The sequence below is a fragment of the Lathamus discolor genome, chromosome 2, assembly GCF_037157495.1.
Source record: "Lathamus discolor isolate bLatDis1 chromosome 2, bLatDis1.hap1, whole genome shotgun sequence".
Lineage (NCBI taxonomy): Eukaryota > Metazoa > Chordata > Aves > Psittaciformes > Psittacidae > Lathamus > Lathamus discolor.
The window spans coordinates 33,040,226-33,063,561 of record NC_088885.1 but is presented as its reverse complement, the minus strand read 5'-3'; the positions used below and the strand labels follow the sequence as shown (position 1 = coordinate 33,063,561).

At 40.0% G+C, this 23,336-nt stretch overlaps 2 long non-coding RNA genes across 2 annotated transcripts; both read right to left on the bottom strand.

The window, feature by feature from the left end:
• Positions 1–5,778: 5,778 nt before the first annotated feature.
• On the bottom strand, positions 5,779–7,559 carry LOC136007879 (uncharacterized). The gene is made up of 3 exons (XR_010609894.1): positions 7,540–7,559; positions 5,930–6,012; positions 5,779–5,851 (listed from the first exon to the last, which is right to left on the bottom strand). It is a non-coding gene; the product is annotated as an uncharacterized LOC136007879 (long non-coding RNA).
• A 4,876-nt stretch (positions 7,560–12,435) lies between these two features.
• LOC136007878 (uncharacterized) lies at positions 12,436–23,302 on the bottom strand. Its single transcript, XR_010609893.1, has 5 exons — positions 23,232–23,302; positions 21,148–21,216; positions 21,011–21,062; positions 18,314–18,382; positions 12,436–13,120 (listed from the first exon to the last, which is right to left on the bottom strand). It is a non-coding gene; the product is annotated as an uncharacterized LOC136007878 (long non-coding RNA).
• Between the last annotated feature and the right edge of the window lie 34 nt (positions 23,303–23,336).

The window sequence follows — 23,336 nt, the reverse complement described above, 5'->3', positions numbered from 1 at the left end:
CCTGTTGAAGATCCTCTCTAAAGTTTCAGGCATAGATTTCGGAACAAACTAGATCCATTAAATTGTAGGGTGATGCGAGTGCTGGAGTGGAACGAAACCTACAGCTACTATCCTGGAGGAAAACTTTGGTAAGTGCAGGTTTGCTTGCTTGCCTTTTAATTTTTAATATATAGCAGACTCTGCATATGTGATGACCAGAAGTTGTAGACACAAGTGAAATAAATCATAGAATAGTTAGGGTTGCAAAGAACCTTAAGATCATCTAGTTCCAAACCCTGTGCCATGGGCAGGGACACCACGCACTAAACCAGGTCGCCCAGGACTCCTTCCAACCTGGCCTTGAACACTGCCAGGGATGGAGCACTCACAACTTCCCTGGGCAACCCATTCCAGTGCCTCATCACCATCACAGTGGAGAACTTCCTTATATCTAACCTGAACTTCCCCTGTTTAACTTTGAACTTGTCCTATCACTACAGTCCCTCCCCGGCATCCCTATAGTCCCCCTTCAGATACTGGAAGGCTGCTATAAGGTCTCCATGCAGCCTTCTCCAGGCTGAACAGCCCCAACTTTCTTAGCCTATCTTCATATGGGAGGTGCTCCAGTCCTCTGATCAATCTTGTGGCCCTCCTCTGGACTTGTTCCAACAGTTCCATGTCCTTTTTATGTTGAGGAAACCAGAACTGCACAGAATACTCCAGGTGAGGTCTCACGAGAGCAGAGTAGAGGGGCAGGATCACCTCCTTCGACCTGCTGGTCACGCTCCTTTTGATGCAGCCCAGGATACGGTTGGCTTTCTGGGCTGCGAGTGCACACTGAAGCCGGCTCATGTTCATTTTCTTATCAACCAACACCCCCAAGTCCTTCTCCGCAGGACTGCTCTGAATCTCTTCTCTGCCCAACCTGTAGCTGTACCTGGGGTTGCTCCGACCCAGGTGTAGAACCTTGCACTTGTCATGGTTAAACTTCATGAGGTTGGCATCAGCCCACCTCACAAGCATGTCAAGGTCCCTCTGGATGGCATTCCTTCCCTCCAGCCTATCAACCGAACCACACAGCTTGGTGTCATTGGCAAACTTGCTGAGGGTGCACTCAATCCCACTGTCCATGTCACTGACAAAGATGTTGAACAAGACCGATCCCGACACTGATCCCTGAGGGATACCAGTTGTTACTAGTCTCCAGCTGGACATTGAGCCATTGTACGCAACTAAATGCGTGCAACCGTCCAGCCAGTTCTTTATCCACCGAGTGGTCCATCCATCGAATTGATATCTCTCCAATTTACAGAAAAGGATATTGTGTGGGACAGTGTTGAATGCATTGTACAAGCCCAAGCAGAATCCTAAAATCCTGTTCCCTCCAGCTTGTCTCCCTTTGTCTTGGTAGCAGCTCTGGGGTTTCATTCACACTGGTGTCCTCAGTACACGCCCTCCGTTGCAATTACGCATACTGCTGTCGTGTGAGGATTTTCTTGTGCCAACCCAGCAGATAGGTAGAGACAGAGGTGTAGGTACAGGAGAGATAGAGATGAGATAGCAACATATAGAGAAGGGTGTGTTTCTGTTTGTGTATATTGTTTTTTCCTTCTTGTTTTGAAGAGGTGATTACGCTCATTTTCTACCAGAGCTGGACAGAGGCAGTAGCATTTTTTACTCCTGTATGTGAAAAACATAGGTGTTTTGCCTAAAAGAAGAGTTTGTTCAGACAGACACAAAAATTTCCCCGTTTCAGAGAGGAACCCAGCCGGGACTGTCTTCTGCAGCCTGCACCAACATCTCCAGTAACAAACTCAGTGACTGTCCCTATTCCCCCCACTCCAGACCACTCAAAAAATAAGCCTATGGGAGAGAGACCAGTTGCGTTTCAAGGATTTGGACAAATGTGCTGGGGGGATTTGTTGCCAGTCTCTCAATCTCTGCCATCTATGCAGTACCCTTATGCGATACTTAGCTGAAGGGTTTAAAACTGTTCTACACAACTGAGTCAGTTCCTTGTTTTGCCTGAGTGTTGCAGGGAAAAGCTGCTCAGTCCACACAGTTGAAACCAAATTGGGATCAAAACACTTCATTGAGCTATCGAGAACACAAAATTAGGCAGCAGTTGGTGAAGTGTTGCACTCAAACAGTAATACAAGAGGTAAGCCCCCAGAATAAGCACATGAATGTTAATAAACACAAGCAAATATCTAAACATTCCAAGTATAGAAGAGATTTCTGAAATTCTTCTTTTTTCCAAGAAGAAGATATCACCATAAGCAGCATTGTAGCAAATGGCACTTGGTGTATTGGTAAGGAATGGTGAGGAAACCCTGTATGGTCTCTACATTTCTGCAAAGTTCATGCAGAGGGAACCAAAACCCCTTTCTTTCTTTCTTTCACCTCTGGGATCGCCACACAGGGACATCCCCCTGGGCCTCCTGGGCACAGGCACTGCCTCAGGGCCAGCACCCCAAAGGCCTTTCTCCAAGGCACGCTGGGCGAAGGGGCAGCAGCAGCAGCAGCAGGGCTGCGGTGGGCAGGGCTGTGGGGGCCCCGTCACCCCCGTGTCATAGTGCCAGCACCCAGCAACGCAGGATCACAGTGCTCTGGGGCACTATGAAGCCCAGTGCCCTCCACCAGCGCTTTGGAGCTCCAGCGCCAGGCACTTGGAAGGGTTCTTGCTCCCAGGCTAGATCAGGCCAGCGGCATTTTGCTGTTATTGGGAGCCCCTGAGATGGCTGCAGGTGGAGGCAGAAAAGGCAGTGCCAGCGTCCCCTTGTCCCCTCAGAGGCATAACCAGCCTGTGGACCGGGAGCAGGCCATGCTCACTTTTTCAGGGAGTAGCCAATCGCCAGCGCTGGGGTCAGGAAGGAATTTTCCCCCGGGGCAGATTGGCACCGGTCCCCGGGGGGTTTTGCCTTCCTCTGAGCACTGAGCACGACCACTTGTCGGGGCTCCTCTGGTCCTGGTGCTCTGCGTTATCACCTGGTGCTCATGCACCACGAAGGTGGCCCCTCGTGTCCTGCAGCTGGGGGGGAAGGCTTTTTTGCCCCCAGGTGGACTAGCAAGTGTCCCCGGGGTTTTTTGCCTCCTCCGCAGCCGAGCACAGCCCCCTCATGGGGCTTCTTTGGCTTATTGGTAGCCCAAAGACAGCTGCTCGTGCTCCACGCAGGCGGCCCTCGTGGCCCGCATCCTGGGGGAGGAAGCCTTCTGCACTGCCAGGGTGGCCCCAGTGTGGCCCCGGGACTTTGCTGCTTCTCTCTGTAGCATTGAGCACCCCCCTTGTCAGGTCTTCCCCAGCACATTCTGCCTGGGTTCTTTCTCGCACTGCTCTCGCCCCACCACGGCACTGCTCCTGGCACGGCTTTTACATTTATCAGGCTGCAAGGGATGTTGTTTCAAGCTAAACTGAAGGGTGTGTCAGCCTGCTGCTGGCTACACGTGGGCATCAGGTTAGTGCTTGTGGGCATCAGCTCTGAGAGATTTAGAAAAAGAAAATGTCATCTAGTCTAGGCTAAAATTAACTAAACTAAACTGAAATGAAATGAAATAACTTTATTTATAAATAAATTAAATACCCTTTGCATCTGTAACCTGATTTGTGTCTGATTTCTGTCTTTGAAAGTGTTTTTAGTGCTGGAAACCCCTTTTAATTTCAGGTAAATACTGGTCACATCATTATACCACTCATCCTGATTGCCAGGAATGGAATAGAACGGAATAGAACAGAACAACTATGATATGTTATGCATATAGCTCTGCATGACAAGCTCTGACCTATGTCTGAGGGGCCATCTGCAGTTCAGGTCCCAAGGGAGGCCGATCCCTGGTACTGATGTACCCTCTGGACCCTGACAGAAGTAGACCTGCACTGCTCCTGATTACAGCAGGACAATCATCTCTTCCTCCTTTTTTTTTTGTTGTTTTTGTTGTTGTTGTTGTTGTTTGTTTGTTTGTTTTGTTTGTTTGTTTGTTTTTGTTCCTATCCCAGCTTCCGGGATTAATGCCCTCCTTCTTTTCTGTATGCGCTATGGTGGTCGCCTGTGGCCTCTGCACAGTTTGGGCCTGGAGCAAGCAGTGCAGCTCACTCTCAGCTCCCCTGACACCTTTCAGCTACTGACTGAAAGTGATTATTTAATTCAGAAATGTAGCTTGAGCTCTCCAGTTTTTTCAGCTTTCTTACACATTTCTGCAAGACCTCTTGAAATGCCAATAAAAACAAATTGTAGAGATGCTCTCAACCTTGGTTAGTCAAAAATGCCTGGCGTGACCACATGCTTTCCTTTCAACTCTTCTTTTCAGACTCAGCCCTCTGTTCCCTTGTGCCTAACACTCCTCTCTTGTGAAACCACAAACCATGAAGTACAGTCCCTTCTCCCCTTCCTCTCACAAATGCTTTTCCTTAAGTTTTGTTTTCTTTGGGGAGGTTGAAGCGCCAGGTGCTGATGTTTGCACTGATGCTGACCAAAACTTCATGCCTCAGTGTCCCAGTTCTACTTGGGGCTTCTCTGGTGTGTTAGAGAGCTCTGGGGATAAGACAGTGTCAGTTCTTTTGCATATTCCAGGTGTTACTGTCTTTGGAGGTGTGATTCATCTTTTAAACTGATTCCCATCTCTTCTCCTCCTTTCCTTTCCTTTCCTTTCCTTTCCTTTCCTTTCCTTTCCTTTCCTTTCCTTTCCTTTCCTTTCCTTTCCTTTCCTTTCCTTTCCTTTCCTTTCCTTTCCTTTCCTTTCCTTTCCTTTCCTTTCCTTTCCTTTCCTTTCCTTTCCTTTCCTTTCCTTTCCTTTCCTTTTCCTTTTCCTTTCCTTTCCTTTCCTTTCCTTTCCTTTCCTTTCCTTTCCTTTCCTTTCCTTTCCTTTCCTTTCCTTTCCTTTCCTTTCCTTTCCTTTTTTCCTGTCAATAGCTGGCCCTTCTGCTCTGCAAAGTGCTGTTTGAGGAGTACAATACTGATGGGTCGCTGTTGTTTCCTCACTCCCAGGTAGCTGCTGCTCAGTTCAGGTCTGTATGTGAAGTGGTATACTGCCTCCAGTAAAGTTACTAACTTACAGTATGCTTTAAAGTCAGCCTAAACGAGCCACTACCAAAGCAGGAGCTGTAACCATGTTTCATCAGTTGATGCTTAAAATACTTCTCAGTTTGGGAGGAAGGATGGGTGGGCCGGTCCAAACTCTAGCAGCCAAACTCTAGTATGAAATATTCATGTTTCTTTAGCACAACTTCCTTAGAAGTTGTCTTCCTTAGGGAAGAGAGAATTCTTTGTTGTAATGTTCTTCTAAAAGGAATGTGAATTTTCCAACCGTCTGCTAAGTGTTGTTACAGCCACTATCTTTTTTTTTTTTTTTTTTTTTCTTCTGCACAAAGAGCCGAACTGTCTTTTGCAAAGCTGAGTGGCAATAGTTTCAAATTTAGATCTGAATAATGGTGGGAATTTCACAGGAATGTTTGTTAAATAAAACACTGTTGTGAGCAGCTTGCTTGTTTCCTTTCATTTAAACTCCAGAACTTTACTTGGGTAGGTACATAAGTTCGCAGCACTGATCTTCATTGTATAAACCCAACCTGTGGTGCATGTGAACCCATCACTTTGGCATCTTGAAGTCAAGGAGGCTGGTTTGCTGCTTCCAGTTTCTAACTTGGCTTCCAGCAATTCCTTGTCCTCTTCTGATTTTTTCTCCTGCTAGGATAAAATACTAACCTGCTGTAAGGAAAGGAGCTTTGTCAGTAACTTTAGTCATCTGAAGAAATTGGATCAGCTTCCTGATGCTTCTTCCGAGTTCCACTCTTGAGTTTTCAGTGTTCTGCAGCAGCTGTGGATCCTCCCTGGCCCCAGGTAGTTAAGGTCTCAACTGTTCCTCCTCTGCCTAAGAACTGATCAAAAAGGTGTAGAAAGTAATGTGCATTGGTACCCTGCACCTTTAAAACCTGTGACTATGATTTATTTTTTACCTCCTTTTGCTGTCCCACATGAACTCTTAACTAGGAATCAGCCAACTGTTGAGCTGTTCAGTGCTTCTTCCTGCTCCCTGCCCCTGGAGGTGGAAAAGGTAACATTGAAGACAAATGTTAACTTAGGGCTGAATCCTGAGTACTTAGTGGAAATCAAAACAAATCAATAACTCTGTAATTAATTCTTCTTTAAATGTATGTCTTCAATCTCCTAGTTCTACTAAATTTGGGAGTACAACAGTATTGTCAAATATCTGTTCTCTGGCTATTCTATCTCAAGTGGAGGCTGTGGCTGTAAACTGGAACCCATACCCTTCCTAGATCTGTAGCCCATGTGAGCACTCTGCAGGGATTAATCATAAATCATATGAAAATCACACCTCAGGGTCTGCAGTTTTCCTCAGCAGGGTGCTTCACCAGCACCAGGAGTTCAGGCATTTGCTGATGAAAACAGCAGGTTTCACATATTCTGCTGTAGATTCTGTTGAAATCATTGCTTAAATATGATTAATGCTCCAAGGACAGGTAGTGGAATTGTGTCTAAAACCAGTTTTCAAACACCGTTTTAAAAAGCAAACTTTCCCTTTCAGAAGCTGGCAGTGTTTCAACATGAACAATGAAGCCTTTGTTCGTGTTTGTCAGTGTTACCCCTTTTTTTAGCAGGGAATAGGTGGTGTTGTTTACCCAGATTAGAACATCATTTGTCAGTCTAATCAACAGCACCCTGCTCTGAAAATATTTCCCTGTCAGCTAGCTGGAGCCTTATGGGCTTCATCTTTGTCAACTTCCAAAGCTGAATTTCATGTGTCTTGTTCAGGCTTATCCCAGTAAATATTTCTCAGAATGCATTGGCTATGTTTTCATTTTAGGTAAAGCTTCATGGTCTCTAAATGCAGAAGCTGTCTTATCAAATGTAGATCTGAATGTTTACAAATTCATACCAGCCCCGATGGGAGAAGTCTCATGCATCTTGCTTTAAAACTGTCATTTTAAAAAAGTAGCATTTGGGTCTTATTAGTCACTGTAAAACTACCACTATCCTGATTAATGCACACTGGGTTTTATGGGTGTAAATGTTCCCTTCTCCCTGTTCCTGTACAATAGCTGTGCCTGTTGAACTCAGAGATCACATTTCTTTGGTATGCAGAGCTGGAAGGTTAGCTCTGGCACTGGCACAGTTCATTTCTCTGTTAACAAAATCTTCTCATCTCTGATAACCAACATGTAGCTGCTATTAAAAATACCATAAAAAATTATTTTAGGCAATGTGAGGACAGAATCCAAAACAGTTTTTCCCAGGTGGAAGTAATAAAGGGGGGTCCTGTGCTGCCTGCAGCACCTGTGCCCACCTTAAGCCCTGGGCTTAAGAGCTACTTGTGATTCTTAAAAAGCCAATACATAAAATGCAACAAGGCAGGAAGCACTTTCCCTTGGTGTTCAGTTCAGTATTATGCTGATATTTAGTGTTTTACTGCTATGCCACAAATACATCTGATTTGTGTTAGGGGAGGAAGTGAGCTGGTTAAACAGAGTGCAGTTAAAGAAACACAGCAGCATCCAAAAATTTTACACTAAGACCAGAAGGAGGAAATATCCAAACACATGCTTACCTGATGTGATAACCAGCTGGCAAGCAGAGCACCTGAGAGCAGGTAGTGGAGACAAAGGTGTGGTATTAACACATTGTGAGTGTGAAAGGTCAACGTACACCTAACAGTGAGCATGATCCTGATGCCATGGTTGGAATGAATTTTATTTCACAAGTAACTTTTGGGTCCAATGTTAATGCTGCCCTCTCCCACTGCAGCTGTTTGATTAATAGATGCTGCTCTTGCAGAAGCTGGAAGAGCCACTTGTTATGGAACAGGATGCTGAAGAAAATAGGATAAGATGCATAAAAGTAAAAATAGTTCCCTGTGCAAAGTATACCAGTTAAAAAAAAAAAAACAACAAACAAACCAAAAACAACCCCAAAAAACAAAAACAACAAACCAAAACAAAACTCAAACCAAACAACAAAGGAATTTAGTGAAATAATGTTCCCAGAATGAAGCTTGTTCTCAGGACTGTAGCATGAGAAAGCTTTACAGAGCACAGGTGCGTTGGGCCATTGCAATTTTAGCTGATGGGAGTGGTAGGAAGGTAGTTCAACCTGTATCCCAGGGTGTATCCTGGAGGGGTGATGCTGGGCATATTGAGCCACAGTCCGAAAGCAGAGACCGTAATCCATACTCCTGTCTCCGGCCTCCTTCACCTCCCTGCACACCAAGCAGCTCATGAACTCTAAAGCCCTTAACCTCAGATAACTAGATGAGTAATCCAGCTCAGAGTAGAAGTTGCTCCTCTGTTATAGCTTCAATTCCAGCATGACACATTCTTTGCCTGGCTTTGTACTGGAGGTACAGCTTGGGGCTGGGTACTCTCATTTACTACCACTGCTACTACACTGAGCCCTGACTTTCCTGGATCCTTGGCTTTCCAGAAACTGCTCTTTGGCTTGACATTTATTGCTAGATGTAAATTTTCTTGTTTCAGCAATGGCTATAAATGAAGTGAGGTGCTACAAGGGGGTTTGTGATGTGATTGTGGGGTACATTGCTCTGGCATTTGTGCTATGGTAGAGTGCATAAGGGCCCTTTTTATTGCTGTGTTCCTGCCTCAGTGAAAATGCTTTGTAGACTTGTCCTTGCTATGCTCAATACCCGGTTTGCTGAACACAGTTTCCAGTTTACACAGTATCCAGTTTAAACATCAGTTGTCCTCTTGTCAAAGAGACCAAGGAGCATGAAGTAGCTACTGTGGCCAGTAGAAAATGTGATTTTGTGAGATAAATTAAGGTGATTTAAGAAGTCCTCAGCCAACTACTGCTGCTCAGCTGAATTTTGCAAGTTACTTCAATATGATTTTTAGAAACCTGTTGATGTCTTGCTGTTTTATCGAGGCATTTCGTTGTTTTCCTCCTGGTGGCACTGTAGGATAAAGCTGTGGCTGTAGGGGCTCTGTACTCGAGGTGCACTATGTAAGATGCTGGGATTTCTTCTCGCTGACATGACAGGTTCTGTAATGCTCAACTTCCGAACAAGTTCAACATCCTTATTCCTTGTTAATCTAAATTAGTGATGTGGACTTTATCTTATTTAAGGGAACTTTTGTTGGGTGATTTTCTCCTCTCAAAAAGGAAAGTTTAGCTAGCTTATGAATTGTAACAAATCTAACATGTCACTGAGCATGTGAAAAGAGTTTGAAAAACCTTGGCACATGACAACTCGGTTTTCAAGGATCGTGCTCAAAGGACGTGTTTTCAGTCATGCAAGCTCACGCCTATCCTCTAGAGTGTTCAGACAGTACCATGACTTTTGACTGACTATATTATAAGATTCACCCAGAACAAAAATCAAAGATTTCTTTTTGCAAACATGACATTCCCTTCAGGCAGAGCACAGAACCACCCCTGTCAGTACACTTTCTGCTTATTACAGCCACTTGTGTGTTTTGGCAGTCTATGCCTCAAGTAACTTATGACCTGCACAGTTTGGGGTATGCAGCCTGATGGAGACCCAGTTGTAGCTCTCTGAGGGTCATTGCAGTGAAGATACTAAGGTTCAGACCTGGATTTTATACGTGAATCTCACTATGCTTGAAATAATTGGAAAGTACAGCTTTTCTGGTCAGCAGGAATATATTTTACCTATTAATTGACAATGCAGATAAGAAGCTATCCTCTGAGAAAACACAGCGCACTAGGGAGTTGCCCTGAATGAAATCAGACGTAGCTGAAATTGCCAATTATGTCATGCTGGTAATTCAGAAGAATTATTAGCTATGAGCTTTCCATGGAAAAATCGCTAACTGTCCTCAGGCTCCTTCGCCTGCCCAGCTCCCCACACCCATGTCTGTGCGCACAGTGAGCCTGGGGCACCCCTCGGCCAGCAGCCAGCAACCAGACCACAAAATCCCCCAAGTCCTTCTCCCAGGAAATGCTTTCCATGTGCTGACTGTCTGTCCCCTGCAGTCCTTCTTCCCCAGCCCCACCGCTGAAGGGAATGTACTGGGCACATCCTCGGCCTGAGGACTTGTTTGAGTTCTTGGTCATTTATTTCCTGCTCTGGCAGGGGTTTTTAAATGCCCTGAAAGCTTTAAGCTGCTGAGAGAATAGCATCAGTCCAAACACTTCCAGCAGTACCAGGATTTGCTGAGTTTGCAACAATTTTAAAGCTAATCCAAAACTCTTTTTTGGGATTTACTCACTTGTTGAGCCTTGTGGCTGCCAGATTTATTCTTTTCAGAACTCTCATCTACTGTTATTTTGCAATAAGAAAGGGTTTTCTTTGTGTCCCAGGGTCAGCTGTGCCAGAAGATGTAATTCTCAACCATTTTTAGCTCTTACAGTTTATAGCATTTGGCCTGGTCTAGCAGAGGGCTTAAGGATTTCATGATTATTCTTGCTTTTAAAATGTGCCTGTGATGGAAATAATGGATTTGTTTGTTTGTTTGCTTGTTTGTTTGTTTTTCTGCCTGTAGAAACTGTAAAGCTTTCAGTTACTAATGATGTTTTATGATTTTATACAACGCTAGAACAAAGCTGTAGACGTTGGCAAGAGGTGCCCTCTCCTGGCTTACTGACCCATGACACCCTTGAGGATGCAGTGCTGTTTGAGGAGACAAAGGAGCCAGTGCTGCCAGTCAGTGCTGGTGCAGATTTAGAGAAGAGCGGTCCTTTCAGCAGGAATTTATGTGCTGTTTTAATGGTTTATTATATAGCAGAGCACACATTCAGAGTTCTCAGTCTAAGGATTCACTGAAAGACCTGAATAGAAAAGGATGCCTATTTCAGGATAATCTGATTTGAACATCATACAACTTTTTAAAAACCTTTATAGCCTGCATTTTAAGTTCTTTTCTACAAAAGCTTTAGTCGACCCTACGTAAAAGTCTAAAAAAAAAAAAAGCAGTGACCTTCTGGATCATCACCCTGGTTTAATTGCATTAAGATTTCTCATATGCATATTTTAACAGGCATAAGATGTTTTAACATTTTTAGAGTAACTGCTGATTTTTTTTCTAGCATTGTTAAGTAGCAAATGGTATCAGTATTTGTACTTACTAAAATTGTCAGCTATACCAGGGAGGTTTGCATTAAACGTTATAGAAGACATAATTGCAAACCTGTAACTTGCATCTTTTAATTTATTCCCAGATTCATTATCCCCCATCTTTCCTAGACAAGATGTATGTCTTGGTCTGGAGATCTGGAGCTGAACACAAGCCAATCCCATCCTTGAAGCAACTGCTCAGGCATAGAAGATGAGAATAGGTTTGAAACATCCTGTGAATTCCTACATTTGCAGGTCCAGTAGGCTTTGATGCCTACTGGGTTTCCAGGAATAGCTAAACCTGAAATATTCCTGGTAGGTGTGAAATGAAGTAGATTTGGAACCAGTTACACTTGGAGGTTTTTCACAGCCATCTGTAGGATACTCTACAGTAGCATTTAACTGTGCAAATTTTTCATCTTTTCTGGATGAGAAGATCTTTCAACCTTCATCTGTACATGTGTCTCTGTCCCTGTATCCATCTACCTGTGCCTGTCTCTCTTGTTATCTGTCTCTACCAATGGCTCCAACTTCAATAACGTGCTTGCCTATCAGTGCAATGAATCACTCCTGCTGGTGGGGATGTCCCACTTCCCACTACTGACTCCAGACTGCTGTGGGGTGAAGGCCCTTTAGCATAGGGGATACTGGGGGCTTTTTTTTTCTTCAGATGATTTTTTTCTTCTTTTCAGGGTGATATTTTGTGCTAATCTTTTTCTTAAAAGTATTTGCACTGCCTCTTTGTTTTAATATTTCTCATATTGCCTTTGTCATCTGACCAAAATGAATTCTAAACTGGATTTCAGACCTTGCCTAGAAAAGAAGTTTCTCAATATGTCTTTCAAGTTTGACAGTATGTTGACATTATGTTTCTGTATGGTTTAAGTTTTGAATCTGCTGTTTCCAGCCAATTTGAAAGCATCATTGTGTCTACCCCTCTTCCTCTTCTTTTTCCCTAAACTTCTGTGTAAAGTGCTGTCAATTTTCTCTTTGCTAGGTTGAAACTCCCTAACAAGGCAATTTAAAACTTTAAAGCAGTACTTCAAGCACTGCCTTCTATAGAATTAGGTTTGCATCTTATCCGCTGCAAACAAGTTCATTTTGCATGGTGCATGCTGTCATTTGGTTGCAGGGGGAAGCCAGGGAGGAGGAAATTATGCAAGGAATCGTTAAAACAGATGAAGAATTGGCCATGCTTCCCATGTAGATACCACTCTTTTGTTTACAAAGAAATAACAGTGTATGACTCTTTATAAGATGTCACTTTGTTTTAATCACATGCTCATCATTTTCAGTTTTAACAATATGTTCATACAGGATTATGGCTAAAAGTAGAAAGGATATCAGTAAATATTTCTATACATCGCTCAGTGCTTTTCCCTTTTTAATTTAATAGCATATATTACAGTGAAATATTTTTATTGTTATTTTTTTAAACACAGAGGCCCTGAGAAATGGAAATGTACAGACTAGCCTACAGGCCATGAAGAATCCTGGATTTAATCAGTTCTGGATGAAAGTCCCACCTTTATATTTAAACCCATTGTATTTTAATTCAATTAATTTATAATTTAATCCAAATGTCTTTCAATGGGGAAAAAAACCCCTCTAATTACATACAGCTATGGTATTTACATGCCACAGAGGTACTTTAATGAATGGAAAGGTCCATTTATGACTCTATATGCTGTGTTAAGAGTGCTAATTTCAGAAAACACTTCATCTTGTTTAACGCTAGAACATATTTTATTCTTCCACAAGGCTAAGAGACCTTTGGCATTAAATGCTAGTGTAAAGAGTTTTCACATTTTACTCCTAAAAATAAAATCTCACCACTGCCATATATAGTAGTAACAAGTTAATAGAATTTTGGAGGGAAAAGGGGTGTGTGTGTATGTGTGATTGTAAATTATGCTATGGTGTTGCAGATAACATATGTTATACAGGACTGTAGTTAATGTGAATACCATAGTGGGGAAAGCGGTGGAGCATGGTAGTAGTATATTCATTTTAACACATCATTCTGGATTCTTCTCTGTCAGTTCTTCCTCAATACATACGAACTTCTAACTTTAAAAACTCTGACCAGAAGTCATTTCTAGAAGAAATAGGGAATTGGTTAATTTTCTTGAAATGTTTAGAAACACTCGTACTGCAGTTCAATAGAATTTTCCTATACTAAGAGATGAAATAGAGTACTCACTACAATTTACTGGGGATGAGATAGATGATGGCTTTTGTAAAGGAAGTTACGCACTACTAATTGATAAGCAACCTCTTTGAAGTCCACACCTCACTAAACGTGGACCTAAGGCAGTTAGTATTTTCTTCTTGGATTCCCAAAATGTAAGTATTTTCTTCTTGGATTTCCAAAATGTAGGGTCACTCTGCACAGAGAAGTGACACTGATTTGAGAGGGACAGCCTTCTCTCTTTTAAGTGATGAAAAGAATAAAACAAAGGAAAGGGGATAAATGGTCAGTGGAGAGAAGTCACTGGAGGATGTATGCTATGGTCTGTCCTGGTTGATATAGTTGTATGTGATCTAGAGAAGGGAGTAAGAAGTAAGGTGACAAAGTTGATGATAATACCATATTCCTATTAACTATTAAAGAAAAGAGGTGGCGGCAAGCACTTGCAGAAGGACCTTGTGATGTTGACTGCATAGGCCGAGAATTGAAAAGAAAAACTGAGTTTAGATAAATGTGAAATAATACACAAGGGAAAAATTATCATAAATTCACATATAATATGTGTTCTCAGATCATCTTATATATAGATGAAGAGTTGGGATTGCACTGTATGAAAATATTGCCTTCAATCTCAGTAATGGTCAAAAAAAAATCAAATACAGTGTTAGAAACTATAAGATAAGGAACAGAGAGCAAAGTAGAAAACCTCACTTCATCCCTGTATAAATTCATGACTAATAAGTGCACTTTGGAATCATGAAAAGCTTCAGACAAGCATATCAAAAGTGATCAAAGGTATAAAATATCATATCCATTTTGCCTAGAAAGGTTGTACCAGATGATCCTTGATCCTGATATTCTATGATTCTATGATATGTACGTATAGTATGAGATACATTTAAATAGACTAAATCTTTTTAGCCTGAAAATTAGGTGATTGAAGAATTGAACAATTGTCTCCTGATGGAGACAATTTACTTGTTCACCAATCAATGCAGTTTGTTTGACATTCTGTTTCTGTTTCAGATCTATTGCTGGAACCGTTACAACCTCCATACCAGAACTGGCCACAAGAATTGCCATTCTTGTCATAATACCATTTCACCACGTAGTCCCGAGAATCCCCTGGTTTCATAGGTTCCAAGCACCTTGGATCTGAAAGTGTTTTGGTAAAAGTTAGCTTCGATACTGGAGAGAAGTTATATTATCCAAGAAGTGCCTTTTTCAGTATGAAGAGCACCCCTGTTTTTCCTTCCCTATAGTGCCTGGGAGTATATGTGCCTCTCTCAAATTTGTAGCCAAATTCCATTTCTGAGTTACCTGAACATGCCTGAAAAAATACAGGATCAGTTTGAAATGAGACTGCCTAAATCTTGATGTAAGGATGCTGCTATTTAAATCTGTAGGCACATAATTGGTACGCAAGGGTTGTCTGTCATAAAGGTCTGAAAATCTGGCTTTCACTGTGTGTGATGTGTGTAGACAGCACCCAGAAAACAAAAGGTGCTAAATTCTAGTAACTATACTTGGGGAGGGATTGGGGTGTTCTCCATAATTTTTTTTTTTTTTTTTTTTTTTGGTGCAGATTTGCTACAGTACTTATTACCTTTTTGGGTTGTTGCTACCTGTGTTTGCAGCACAGTTAGGTGGTGATCTTCAGCAGCAGTTACATTGAACAAAGGATTAACAGCTGAACTCTGAGGTCTGCTTTCATGTATGTCATAAAGCAAGGGAAATCTTGATTCTCTGTGGGCAGAGGTGGTCACAGTGTGATCCTGAGCAGTTGGCAATGGCTCAGTATATCTGGTCTGTGGTGGTCTAAGCTGTAAAAGGAGTCAAAATCATCAAACTCTGTCTGGGCTCAGATGCTAAGTTAAAGGGTTGAGAGAATTATGTTGGAAGCTTTTGCTAAATATTCAGTGAAAAAATACCATTAACAGCAGGTAGGTTGGGACCATTGGCTATTTTTAAGCAAAGCAGTAAGAACACCCTAGAGAATTAGTGCTGATACATGATAAAGGTGACAGATGTCCTACTCTGATGCTAACACAGTGACTGAAAAATACTAAGGACTTTATAAGGGAACAAAGATGACATACAACTGCAGAAAGTGTTTATCTATTGCATTAAAACTCAACCTTTCCTGTATATCTGTGCAGCAGCACTGTGTTGGAGGGCAGAACCTCAACACAGGGCAGGAGACATTTAAAGCTGGAGAACAAAGAGTAACATAGATGAGGAGTCCTAGGAGTATAGCCCAATGTGGAAAGCAAAGACTCCTGAACGCTTTGTACTAACCATCAGCTTACACACAAATAAATGCCTTACACACTATGTATCTGCCTCGATAGAGATGGATCTGTGAGATTTGTAACTCACTTCTAAGACGAATAAAAACTGCAAAAAATATGAGGACTGTTGGCATTTATTGCAACTAAGAAGCAATATTATCCTCTTCATCCTGTAAACTTCTGTTCTTACCATATAAGCTCACTCAAACTTTAAAAGTCTTGTTCCAGTCTTTTGATCTGACATCTTACTTGCATATTAAAAGATTGGTGAATAGTGAAATAAAGAGTATTTGAATTCAAATAAAAAGATACATATTTTGAAAACGTTTTATAACTGTTACTTCATTACTTACTGTAATGTCAGTAACCCTGGTTTTGTTGATAGTCACAATTGGCTTTCTGGTTCAATGAGGTTTTAACATAAATTTTCTGTTTTTTTTTTTTTTTTTTGTCTGTGTGTGGAGCTGGTTTATCTTGTATACATTATGAAGAAAATTCCTGAAAGCAAGCTCTCAGAGAAAGCAAGATGGGTAGTAAAAACACCTTTAAAAGTTGTTATGAAAGATTACCTTAATTGAGGACTGAGTGGTAAAGACATCTTTACACAAGTGTCTAGAATATATAATTTATTCTTCTTTGATTTTCTTGAACTCTAAACGATCTTTATACTGGACCTATATTAATTCAGCCCTATGGAGAAACATAACTGCCTCAGATCAGCCAAGGTACTGAAAATCATACCAGCTTTGTGGGTATAGAACCCACCTAAAAAAATGGGAACTTGTAAGAACAGGGGAAAGGGCATGTTTGGACTGTTACAGCCATTGGAAAACATGTAGTTTTACATCTCTAAGCAATTCTGCACTTTTTCCCTCAAGTGACCAGACCTTTTGATTTCCAAAAAGAGAAAAGGTTCAATGTTATGGTATTCCAAGAGACAGTTTTTATATAATGCAGTTATGAAACACACTATCACAGGACTGAGGTTGTAAATCAGACATTTCTTCAAGAAGATTGTGCAGGACAGTTTTTTACTTCTCTCTGGAAGTTACTAACCACTTTATATTTCACTTGAAACTTCAAATTTAGAAAATTATTTAGATTACTGTCCATTTTTATATTATTCCTCATTAATACCCAGCTGATGGAATCACATATATAACTCACTGTTGCAGTGTTTGCCATCATGATTGCTATCAATTTTAAGGAACTCTTTTGACACTCTCAGTCTGATTCTGATCTTACTCAAACTGGTCTAAACCTGAAAGCTGTACATAGCTTCTCCACAGCATTAAGATAACCATTCTCCACTAAGTAAGCTCTTGGAAGATGGTTCATGTACTATTTCACAAAATTGTAAAATCCACCAAAAGATATTACTTTCCATTACCTGTCCATGAATTGAATCTAACCTCATCAAAGTTAAAGTCAGCATAAAGAAGGACAAATATGATCTACTGACCGTGGTGGTACTGCTACTCTCTTACACATAAATATACTAAAACCTGATCTCTTTGGTATTTGGCACTTATATGAAATTCCTACTGAGCAAACCCATTCCTTTTCATGTATGACGAGTCTGCTATTAATAGAAAACAGAAGAATTTTGAGTATTTGGAGAGATTTACATTGGGTGGCAAAGATTAGCCAAGATATGAGATGAATAAGAACAATGAAAATATTGCAACTATTATTACAGTATGTACCATTTGGCATCTAAGAGAAAACAGAATTAGGAGGCAGATATTTGAATCTGTGTGAATGAGCTTGATATTTGCTGTTGCATAAAAGCTCCAAGCTATAGTAGCTTGAATAATACAGAAGTCCAAGAAAGTGCTAGATAATGTAAACTTATTGTAGACCATAGTACCATGAACATTGCTAGTGCAGGCAGTAAATGGGTGTGGCTCTCAATGGGTACTGCCTGTCTTAGGTGACTACAGAGAGGACTGAACTCTTGGTTGGGTATCTTCTTAAAGTTAGGGAGCCTGATCATTTCTGCTTGCCCATGAAGACTGCTATGGGTTTGTTCTTCCTCAGGCTTTCCAGACAGAGCTTTCACAGTATAGTCAAGATTTCAGCTATATTGTAATTGTTGCATAGGAGCTGCCCAGCTGGCCCAGGCAGCTGCTGTGAACTGAAGGCGGTGTACTGTGTCATGCATTTACATCAATGCTCATTCCACCTGGGCATATTGTTCCCACTTTTGTATGCACATCCACACTGAGCATGAGCCTTGGTTTGCTTTGGCTAGGTTGCTCCCATCAGAAGCTGCACATCCGAAAATCACTAACAAAGAAACAAAGTATTTAAATTCTCTTTGTGCAAAATTTGATCGATGGGAATAGGTGTGTGTGGAAAACTCTTACAATTGTTATGTCAACCAGGAAGTTGTTCAATAAGGAAAAATTCAAGCTTGGGCTTCAGTCATTATAAAAAGAAATTAGTAAAAAAAAAAAAATAAAGCCCTTAAAAGACATTACTAAAGAAAAAAATCTTCTTTTGTCAAAGCCTGACAAATAAAAGAACATTTTGTAATACTTGAAAAATATCTAAAATAACTGAATACTTAATTTGACTAGTATTATTCTCCTGCTAACAGGTATGATCTCATTTTAAATCCTACTTCAGAGCCTGGTCCTTAATGATAATTAGGATTTTTACAGACTCGAAAGCTGACAGTAAGTAGTGGGCACTTACCTTGCAATGTCTTTGCCTTCTATTTATCTTCAAAGACCCCTCACACCAAATAACCAATAAAGGAAGAAAAAATAGCCTTTTATTTCTCTACCGCAAGCATAGGATTTACCTTTGGTCCAGGAAGGCCAATTCCTATTGATCCCTTTTCTCCAGGAAAACCTTGATTTCCTTTTTCTCCCTGAACAGAAAATGGAAAGTAAGTTTAACTGAAAACTAAAGTAAAACCTATGCTGTATCTATTTACTTTATAACATTGTGCATCGTTGAGAAAGCCAGATATTATACAATGAAGTACATAATTTTCAAGACAGAAATGGTCTGAAGCTGGATAAATACACAGTTGGGTATGATTCAGAACACACACGAAGCCTTTATAAAAAGTATATAATGAAGAATTATTCCTGATTAATTAAATGAAATAGTCATTTCACTGAAATAGATGAAAGACAAAAGTAACCTTACTAAGGCTCAGACAGTTATTCATCCAGTGTACAAGCTGTAAAATGTGGTCCAACATACAGGTTCTCTAGAAATACACACCCAGAATCTCAGCAGGGTTGACTTATTTTTTTTTATCTTAAGCAAATAAAAAGACATCTCTGCTTTTCATAATGTGGAGAGCAGAACATCTTGCTGCTGATACTTCAAAAGACAGTATCAGTCCAGTTACAAAGTTCAAATTTGTTTTCTAATTATTGTTAAATATGTCTTGCTGCATGCATGCATGCATACTTGAAAAGCACATTCATGCTAGCAGTGTGTGCATACAACATATTATAAACCACAGCAGCTACAAAATATGTACAGAAAATCCTTCACAGCATCTGGCTTCCAGAAATTTTCCTGCTTTATTTAATAGGGTAACACAGTTTGGGTTTTGTTTTTGTTTTTTTCCAGATCAACTGCTGTATACATTTTTAACAGTGCTGGAGGTGATTCCTATTACATGAATTCTTCACCATAACTGACATTACATAAATGATTCACATAACAGCAGTGCCTGGTGCAAATACAAAAAACAGTTCCAGAGAATGTCAATGGACCAGGAACAGTCCTCATCTGTAACCCAGTTCAGGAGATGCAAGTTCAAGGTTAGTTAGTTGTATTTTTCAGTCAAGAACTCTTAGGATGTCTTACTAAAACATCTTCTACTCATACTTGTATAGCTGCTCACAAATTGGCTTAAAGGAGCTATATTGCTCATAATGGGCAGAGAAATACAAAAATGTTTCCAAATTTATCAAGACTCCAGCTTCCACCAAAGCACACTAGAGCAGCTTTCACAGTTCAATCCATGTACATAATTAAATTCAAACTTGACAATCAGTCTTATCATAAAACCCAAGGTGATATGCATGTAAAACTGCAGACCCTTGGATCCTTGACCCTAACATCCTGATACATTACTGATCAATAACCAGACTTCCATGTAAAAATGTCATTCTGTGAACTGAGTGCAGTTCTAAGACTGTCTAGACTGTGGTTTTGAAAGGAAACCAAGCATAAAAAAAAGAAGACCCATAAATGTAGCTATCAACATAAAGTTACTTGCAAACTATCTCATTTTTGACATTCTGTTCTTACCATATGCAGACTGAGCTTTATGTGTATATATAAAAAAATAATTGGAATGATATTGATTTTTCAAATGCAAGAGTATGATAACTTTAAGCTGTTGCATGGCCAAAAAGAATTAAGCTCAAAGTAACTTCAAAGAGATAGGAGACAGAAAAGACAGATAGAAGCTCAACAAGCATCAGGAAACAGGTATTACAGGAGCATGGCAGTTTCCAAAGTTGTTCAGAAAGTTCTTCTTAAGAATTATATGAAAATAATCATAATTAAAAAAAAGTGACTGTTAAAGGGAAGAAAATTTAAATGACAAGACTGTACTAACACAACTTGTAGAATGCAATAGATACAACATTAGCTGAGTTTGATCCACCCCATCATTACAGCTTTGGTTTCAAACCCAAAGACCTTCCATAGCAAGAGCATGTTACTTTCCTACATTCCTAAATTCTCCATCCTTACATTACAAATATGCTTTTTCTCTGACGGTGTGTGACAGTGGACTTTTTCCACTGGAAAACATCCATGATGAAACTGAGTTCTCTGCACTTGATTGTTGAAATATTTCTGCTCAAAACGGCAATTGCACTTTTATAAATAACCTCACATACCCATAGACTTAACAAAGATACATCCCATATATTAGACTCCGGAAGCACATCAGAAATATCTGTAAAGCCAGGCATGTAATTGTTTTCCTATACTATAAAGCCATACAGAGATGGCAGAAATGTTTCTATTTTCCACGAGAGTAGAGCAAATAGCTTGCAGAGATTCAGCAAACAAATGAAGAAAAGACATTCCTTATGCTCTCAAATTAAAATACTTACTATCTTTATGGTTACTGGTAGCAATTAATACAGAGGAAAACCACAAACAGGTCAGAGCCAAAGGTCTAGACAGTCATGACTTTTAATTGTGTAGAGATCCCTTTCTAGGAATGTCCTGAGACAAGATAAATTAGAATCTGTTAAAGGGAGTTATGTGATAAGCAGAAAAGAAAGAACAAAGTAAATTGCAGTTTTATGCTATGAAACACAGGAAAACAAGGTAAGGATCTCTGCAATAAAAAATGGGAAATGATTGAACATGAATATAAAAGTAGAAGACATTGAAGCTGGAATCAGAGCAAGTACTGAACAAAAGAAATTCAGAAGGAATCGGTGCTCTTTTGGTAAAGCTTATATGAAGTAATTACATGCTGAACTCAACAGTTGAAGCAAGTATTACATACCATGAACAGGAAACTTAAATGGGCAGTGAGTATTTGCAGAAGTTCACTGACTCTGTGGCCAAGAGAAAAACAGACAATGAATCTCCTTAAGGACAGTTTTGAGAAGAAACTAGAGATATCACATTGACCTGGATTACCTTGCTTCCTTGTATGCTGTCACCAGGGGGGCCAGGTGGACCAGGCAAGCCTTTCCGTCCCATAATACACTGTAATAGTGGAGCAAAAAAGAAGAATCAGGAGGTAAACTCTTCCAGGTAACACTAAGGAAGTAATCTCAAAGCCACTGCAATCAAAAAGTAAAGCCATGTTAAAACCACCAGTTCTGCTTCCTCTTTGGTTTATAGTTTCTCACTGTGAGCCCTGGCAAATTCCCAGGAAAGCAAAAGAAAATTAAGCTGAAAATTATTAAAGAATAAAATTTGCCCATGACACAGTGTGATATTTTCCCCATTTTTTCCTATGTAGAAACCAACAGGAACCATGTTTATACAGCAGCTTCAAGCAATCACTCCACACAAGGGAGGTACAGAAGGACCAGACCAGTAAAACCCAGCACGAGTAAATCTGCCAGGTGTGTTAGCTAGCTCATGTGCACTATGTATACATGCCAAGTTCCTGGGTTCCACAGTCTCTGGAAGCAGCAGTCACTCAGAAAGTTTTTAAGTGGGAAGGGAAGAAATAAAGCTAAAGAAGCACCTGCTGATTTCTGTAGATACCGTCAAAGCCAGGTAAAGCCCTTGTGCTTTGGAGGTGGGCTAATCTAACATTTCAAAGCGCCAAAGTGAAGCATATCCCTTTGATTATATCAAAATTAAATGTTTGTTCTCCTGTGGTTTTTTTTTTCTCCTTTATTCTTAGTTGAAAAAACTTTTTGAAACTTGATGAAGCTTCATAAAAGTTTATGTAGAGTTCAGGTTGTTTTTTTGATTACTGTCTTTCAATAAATAATCACCATACTACAATACAGTAAATGGCATTCATTCAGTGGTATGTAAGTTACCTAAATTTGCGTAAGTTGAATATTTAGGCAAAATATATCAAAACTTGATTATTAAATAGTAATACATAGTTCTAGATATTTAACTTTTAGATATTATTGAGGTTTGAAAAGTCATTCTCAAATGTATAGACAAGAAATTTGCCACAAACTTTGAGAGTATATCTTGTGAAAAATACTGTTAGTCTATATACTTATAAGCTATTTAGTACATAAATAGCTTATAACAGCAACTAGCTGCTACAAGCAGGTCTTAATCCTTGTTCCCCTACAGAGAAAGTATTTTTCATTCTCAGAGGCTTCATGGCACACTTGTAGGATTTTGACACTCAGTTTAAACTTAATTTTGTTTAAACAGACTGTGTCTGTATGATTTACCAAGGTACTGAAGTTGCTGCAGCTTTCAGGAAGCAAAAGAAAGTCAAGCATACATCCTGAGAAAATAGTAATGTTCTGTCACTCACTGCATTTCTGTAACAGGTTGGTAATAGCAATGTTTCTCCATTCAGACAGAAGTTTATCCAAAATGACAGTGGAGACATTTGCTAATCTCTGCTAAGGAAATCACAGCAAAACTTATAAAGGCATATCTATTTTTATCTTAATGTGTAGAAATATACACAGTTTCTTCTTGTTGCCTTTGTAAAAAAAATAGGTGGATATATCTATAATGAAATCCAAGCATGCATTGAATTTATTCTCTTACCATTATGTCTTTCCTGAATTATAAATAACTTTAGTGGATGGAGATAAAAATTGCCCAGATGTTGTATGCTGGCTCCTTACAGAATTCACTTTTTGTATTAGAATAAAGAATTAACTTCTTTTGTAGTCAACTGTTTTACTAATGAAATTAATTGGATTCAATTTCTTTGAGCAAATATTGCAAACATCAATTCACATTTAACATATTTTCTACCTCATAAGAATATCTTGGAAAAAGAACAGATGCAAACAGGAAAATGCATCATTTAACTGATTTATCAGCCTGGCAGTTCTGTTCAGCTTCCAGCTGTAATCTCATGAAGTTTAGCTGTGAATGCAATTTCGTCCAGTTAATATTCCTTCCTAATTTGGTTGGTAGAAAAGTACAGTCAGTGCCCATGTTTTTATGCTTGATTTCTCCTGCAGTTGCACCAATATAAATCAATTATTAACGAAAATATGTGAGCATCTGAGATATCACGAAAGAGCACGGAAGCTTCCGCAATGCACCACACCAACCTTGGGACCAACCACTCCAATTCCCCTTGGCCCCAGGGGCCCAGGATAGCTTCTTATTCCATGGTCTTCCTGAAAATAGTCACAGGAATATTAGTGATTTATTAC